Raw genomic sequence first — 7,273 nt, forward strand, 5'->3', positions numbered from 1 at the left:
GAATAAAAAGAAAATTGGTAGAGTGGTGGCAATTTCCAGGGCACGCAGAGGAGAGGTAGCTAACAGAAGTTCGCAAACAAAACAAGTGATGCAAAGAACCTTGCTCAAGATTTAACTTGGACAGCTGCAGTGTTCTTTTGTTATATATTTTCCCAAATGACCCTGAATTGTGCAATTACAGTTTACTTCTCAAAAAAAGGTTTGAGAATCCTAGTTGTGCCAAGATAACTTCTTGTCCCAAATGACCCTGAATTGGATTAAAAAGGTTTGAGAATGTTGTATAATATTATTATCATCATCCTCATCACCATTATTATTATTATCTTATGCATAAACGTCTACGCGTGGAAGTGTGTGTCTGTCTGTCTGGCCCCAGTAGTGCGAGGCTACAGCATGAAGATCAAAGTGACAGCAAGGCGGCCCCAAGTTAACAAGTCGGAAGAAGAAAGAAGTAAGAAGTACAAGGCTACAGCATGAAGCTGAAAGAAAGCGCAGAAGAAAGACAGACAAAAGAGAAACTCACTTAGCTGCTAATAGACATGTCCGCAAAACAAAACTGCTGACTCTACATTTCAATTTTTTTTCTGACAATTTCAATATTTTCTAGGTGCCCAGGCATTTTACAGCATGGGCTTACACAGCTAGTATCATATAATGACATTTAAGAAATTCATTTATAAAAAGAGAAAAGTCTATAGTATATATACAAGATTAATTCTATATACAGTATGTGCTGAATACTGCATGAGTGTTTTATTGCAATGCATGCTGTTTCTTGTTTATTGTAAGTTTTTTTTTATTTTGAGTTTATTAAATTTGTGAATGGTTTCACCACTGCAGTAATGGAATAAACCTTAAGTACATTGAACTTGGAAGATAAGTGTCAAACAGATATGTACTGTTTGCCTCCTCCAGATTTCTGGTTAGGATGGCACTGTTTCTTAACAGTTTCCAAATTTAAATATAAATAGACATTTTAAAGTTATATTTTGAGCAGTAATGTGTCATCCATATATAAAATTTTGGCAATACTATTGTCTGGGTGCAGCAAAATGGATCTATTCTACATGTACCCTTATGTAACAAGGCTTTAACTAAGGCTTCTTTGGGTCATAATGTCACTTACAAAGCATCAGTGAAGTGGTTAATTACCTGTGCAATGTGGCCTACTAAAATACTTTGGGCCCTGAGTGGCTTAAGTGAGACATATGTGTCTTGATATTGCATACTTTATTATAAGACCTGTTAATCCTTAATATTCATAAAAAATTTTATCAGAATATAAAATACTACACTGCACAGAGATGAACAACCACTTTACTGATGCTTTATAACCATAATTAAGGCTAAAAGAACCCTTTAAGTTCTTATTTCATAAGAACAAAAGGGTTTTTACAGTATCTAAAGTGTTACAAGTATTTTTAAACCACTTTTCCTTTATGGTGTTGTCGGGTGGATCCAAGTCAAATCAGACGGCACAATACAAGCAGCAGTCTTGTATTGGATGCCAGAGCTCAAACCAGCCCTAAACTGGTAACCTGTTTATTAATAAGCACACTGATGCACACAATAAAAGAATGTACAGTCACCAATCAGTAAACAGTAATACTTATGTCATTGGACTGTGAGTGGAAACTCACGTACACAGAAGAAACCCAAAAGAGAACAAGCATACTTTACATAAAAAAGAGGTGGACAGGGATCTGAGCCTATATAAAGTAGTGGTCTTGGAGGTTTGGTCCATTCAGGGTTTTCACTTAAGTCTAAATTCTTCATCATGCAGTACTCATGTACTCAGATTTTCATAAAACTGCATTCCAAAACTCAAAAAGCTACATATCATTATTTTCTAATGATCTAGCTAAAGGGCACTGCCTACAGCATACAGTTCATCTTATTGTGTCACTTGTCATAACATGTGACACAATACAGGAGAGGACGTGAGAGTCTAGGCAGACATGTTCTTGTCTTAATGGCTTCAGCACAGCTGATGCTCCATGTGGACTTAAAAGATCACGTAAGGAAGCCAGAAAACTGTGTCCATGCACCCTGAATAAAACTTGCAAAACTTAGGATGGAGTGGTGGCTCTGAGACTAAGGATGTGTGCTGGTTTCCAGAAGGTTGCCAGTTCAAATCCCCGTCACTGCCAAAAGAGATCCTGCTCTGCTGGACCCTTGAGCAAGGCCCTTAACCTTCAATTGCTCCAGGGGCGCCGTGCAATGGCTGACCCTGCGCTCTGACCCCAAGGGGCATGTAAAACTAACAAATTCCTAATATGAGAAATTGTATAAGGCGAAATAAAGAACAAAAAAGATATTCTGATCAATGATTCAACTACTGTATATAATACCTATTAACAATTCAATACACTGTAAAAATGCGAGGGTAGAGAAAGTTTCCTGATTTAAATCCATTTTTTCTAATGTTAAATGCTTTTATCAAAGCTACTGAAAAATCCTTTTGTCTGTTATTCACATGAAAAATGACGTTAAAAAGTTGTACCTGCCAAGCTGAAGAGGAAGAGGAAAGAATGGCTTATATTTTGCTCTGAGCTCAAAACTTCATTATCGCACAAAAGAGTTTTTTTTCTGCTTCCTGTGCCAGGAGTAATCCACAAAAGAAAAATCAGGTTGGCTCCTCTACAGATCTTCACTGTTAGGGCTTTGCTGTTCTGTAGAAACTAAAGTCTTTCATTCTTAAACAGCGTGCCATCTCATTTTCACACTAGAATGCATCTTTATTCTAAACTGCTAAAAACACTTCGTAGGTAACTCATTGTTCAGGTAAATGGGATTCACTTCCAGCACCATAAAGTTATACAAGTTGTACTGTTCTCTGAACCATTGCACTGTGAGAGAGGTTTAGGTGTATAATTTTGGGTCAAAATGTTGATTAATTTTTCAGGCAGCAGTCAAATAAACAACAGCCATTTTTAATGTTGGTATTAGCAGTGTAACAACTAAGGCTGACAACTGTTGATCTAATACTGCTGCTAATGCATCTAGGAAACAGCCCTCGGCAAAATATTTCACTAAGAAATAATAATAAAAAAATAAGACAAGGTTTTGAAAAAAAAGGAAAAACCTGTTTCTATGCATTTAGCTCTTGTTCTTTCTTATCTAGTCACCTCCCATATCCAACCCGCATGCTGAAGTACCCTCATTCTCAAAAGGGGAACCAGGCCCCACCCGACACAGGCCTCCTGCATACTCTGTTTGTGTATACTACTACACCATTGCAACCGCTCACTGTGCTGCATGTCTTTTTTTTTTAATAAAAGGATTAGCAGAATTTACTGAAATCATACTTATGTCAGCCAGTACACGGACACCCACTTAGCAATGTCAATAAGATGAAGATCTCCTAATATTACAGGGATTGGCTTCTCTCTCCGAAACACACTGTATCAACTAATGCTTTATTCTTCTTTCTCAAGATTCAAAAGTGTATGTTGCCATCCAAGACAGCCAGGAGCACATTGCAAATCTCAGCTGACCGCCTTGAGGAGTTGGTTTCTACATGATTACTGTGTAAACTGTAAGTTTTAAATAAAGTTGCAAGAGAAACAATATACATCAAGAAATGTAGAATAATTATTGCATGCATAAAAAATAGACATATACATATGACGGGAAAGGCACAACAGTATATAAGTAATCAAAGTTTACAAGGTACGTCAGGGTCTCTATACTTAAAACAAAAGCAGCCCCTCTCTGCTTTTCCTGCGTTATTACATTTCCCTACAAAAACGAATCACTCCATCTTACAGAAAAAAGAAAACAGGTGTGTCTCTGATAGGATCTGACATCCCTGCTTTTCATGTCCTTATCTTTGAAGGATTCCGAATACTTGCAGTTGTCGGTAGAAACAGTTAATACCAGTTTTCCTGCAATAAAGACAACATGAGGACACTCCATTGTCTTGTAAAACCCATTTTCCTTTTTTATTCGTCATACCTGATCTTATCTCTTGTTACTTTATTCCTAAATTGTTAGAGATAGCATAAGTAGACCACAAATCATTAGACCATTTGTATGCTCCTCTGTGAGTATTTTTAAATACATTGAGTCATAAGAACAGTTTCTAAAAACTTAAAATAATCATGAAAAATCACAACACATTTTCATTCCATCTATTAGCACTGTTAACTTTAGTTTCAAGTAGCACAACTGTTGTAATATTTGAATTTTGTCTGGACAATATTTAACCAGTTTACTGTTGTTTTTTTTCCAAATATGCTTACACCAATAAAGTCACAACAAGCCAGAGCCCACCTTATTCACCTTCAGCAGAGAACACTGAAAGGGAAAACAGCCTATCCCATTGCAGACACACCTGTATAAGGAAGAGTGACAGTTGACCATGGTGGAAGTATATGTTCCTCTAGGCTAGTCTGTCCCTAACAGGACATGCAGCTGGAGACAGAACATCACTTGTAGGTTTAAAAGAAGGCTTGGTGACAGTTGGATCACTGATTGCAACAGTGTTACCCAAGGCCACCTCTAGCCTTTATGCTATCCTAAGCAAACCTGTAAATGGTGCCCTGCTACTCTCTTTGGGACTCATGACTGCCAGACTTGTACATAAAAACCTGGAGACAGAAGAGAGGAACCAGGAATGGGGAGGGAGAAATATGAAGTGTTTTTATACAAAATAGTGAGTTTACAATTTGAGAATGTTGAGGGGGTCATTTGATTTCTTATGTCTGTCTCAGAACAAAAAAACATGCTTGAGGGGTGCCATTTAAAAAAAGGAATTTGGCTGCACTTATTTATTTATCGTATTTGAAGTTTTTTTGCTAAGAACATGAAACATCTTATATGCATATTCAAAATATCTGAGCAATTGTTATAAACTTTAGCTCTCTATTTAAATCAGCAGACTACTAGGTAGCTTATGTGATGGTGATATTTTAGTTAAAACAATAGTCTTAGCCATTGGTCCATAAACTTATATATTTCATTTAAATTACAAAAATAAAATGATAAGGTTAATATAATCAAAAAATTAAATGAAATCTACTCTCCTTATATAAAATCCCAAGTCTAAAAGTGCATTGATTCTGTGCAACGATTTTATGTGATGTTTTTATGTCACATTTTTTGTCACGCTTTAAATCGGGCTTATTTTAAAACCTATATATATATATATTTGGTATTATTATTTTCAGAATTTATCGAACTTTAATGTGATGTTGTTAGATTTTCAAATTCTTTTTCCGTTTTTAAATTATAAACTTAAAAATATCAAGAACACACATCCCGGGAGATGAGACTTAACCAAGAGTGCCAAGAGATTTAGCCATGCCTGGGGCCAGAAATAAAAGACAAAGAGTAGGACAGCTGCTGTACAGGCTTTTAAATGTTTGAAGCGCCGCGTGAAATTCAGATCATGCGGCATGGCAGCAGCAGCAAACCAGGTAAAAGGAGGTAAAAATATAAAACTGTATTTGTTTCCCATTGTATTACCATTTAAGAGGCGGTTTCGGAAGTGCGACTGTGAATCCTTGGGGCGTGATCAGCTCCCTTCTTCACAACGCAAGCGGCAGACTGGTTGCAACTGGGGTTGGGCGCCAAAGGCGCCAGGGGAGCTGGCCCCCCATTTGAAATATAGTGATTAGACACTGTCACACACCTGCGATTAGGAGGGCGCTGTATGGACCAAGTGAAGGTAATTCCACACCAGGCCAGGGGGTGGCAGGGTGCACTAAACCCTCTTCTGTTGTCTCTACAAACAAAAAACAGGAAAACCTGCCTGATTCACCAGCAATGACATTACTCTGAAGAATGTCATTTCTGGTTCCAGTGCCCAACGGAATATCACTTCCAGTTCTGCAATGTCACTTCCGGTCATGGCCTTTTAAACCGCCATGTTTTGAAGAGTAATTCAGCTCAGTTCAGGACTCGATTCAGTGCACATGAGTGGTCATTCTAAACACTTTTGCAGCCAGGGACAATATATGGGTGTCTGCCCCAAACCTTTTTGTGTGTGTCGAGACGGTTCATTTCATAATGTAAACACTAAGTTATGAAGCCTATTTACCATTTTCTTCCTAATGTATGCAAATAATGCAACATAACTATCCAATCAATGCATAGTTCTTCCAGTAAGAGGAGGACTATATAGAACACTTTTTCAATATACAAAGAGGGAATGTCATAGATGGTGGTGGACATTTGGGAACAATAAGTTTAAACACAAGTTTTAATGTAACTTAATTTAGGAGAAGATTATAGTTTTTAATGACAGTAAATCAGCCTTTAGCAAACCATTCAAGAGCCACAGTCCTGATGTCATTTTGATTATGCAGATTTATTTTGCTGCATGTGTGTCTCCTATATTATGCCAGTTTGATGATTATTACCAGTGCTGTAGTCTATGATTTTCATATGTCCCCCAACACACACCAGGAATTCAAAAATCACCCATAATCACAATCGCTCATGTAGGATGTCAGATGTTAAGATTAAAGATCATTCTGATTTTGGCTACATATTCAATCACTTATTACACCTTAATGGTAGAGCCGGCCCTGGGGATACTAAAAGAGTCACATCAGGATACACAACTCATCATTACTTATGTTGATCAGATATTCTGTTTTTTCCTGGAGATGAAGTCTACTTTGATGCCTCAAATATTTGTCAGGCCAGGATTTGTACAATTGTTAAAACTGTCTGGGATTACTACATAGCAGCCATTGCTATTGAAGTTGGGCTTGTTTAAAAAAAAAGACATGAACATCTGACTCAGCAGATAGAAGGAACGGGCTAGAGATATGTAATGACTGAACACCAGACCATAAGTACAAAAGATGCCAAAACAAAAGTGTAAACTTGCAAACTAATTACAATATATATTTTTGGTCTGGCTGCAAGGAGTGGGAAGTCAAATGTACTATAGAACTGGAACATACAGTACATGTTAGTAGCAAATAAAGGTGCTAGCAATTTAGAAGGTCATGTTCACTTTAAAAACTAAAAGAAAAGGATTTTTATGACCATCAGAAATAACACTGTTCAACTTGATTCAAAATATTTTATTACAATTCATACGTTTTGCAATGAATGAAGACTTTTCTTAAGTTAGGGCTACATTTTTTTCTTTTTTACCATTATGGAAGATAAATACAAACCTTGCAACTGTTTAAAAAGCTTACTAAGAAGTTTAATTAAAAATACTAAGAACTTTAAATTGATTGAATTTTTTTCATTAGTAAAAAGTAATAAAGACTCTTTACTTTAAAGGCAAGCATCAAGAGTTGATTAACCC

The sequence above is a fragment of the Polypterus senegalus genome, chromosome 13 (assembly GCF_016835505.1).
Source record: "Polypterus senegalus isolate Bchr_013 chromosome 13, ASM1683550v1, whole genome shotgun sequence".
Lineage (NCBI taxonomy): Eukaryota > Metazoa > Chordata > Cladistia > Polypteriformes > Polypteridae > Polypterus > Polypterus senegalus.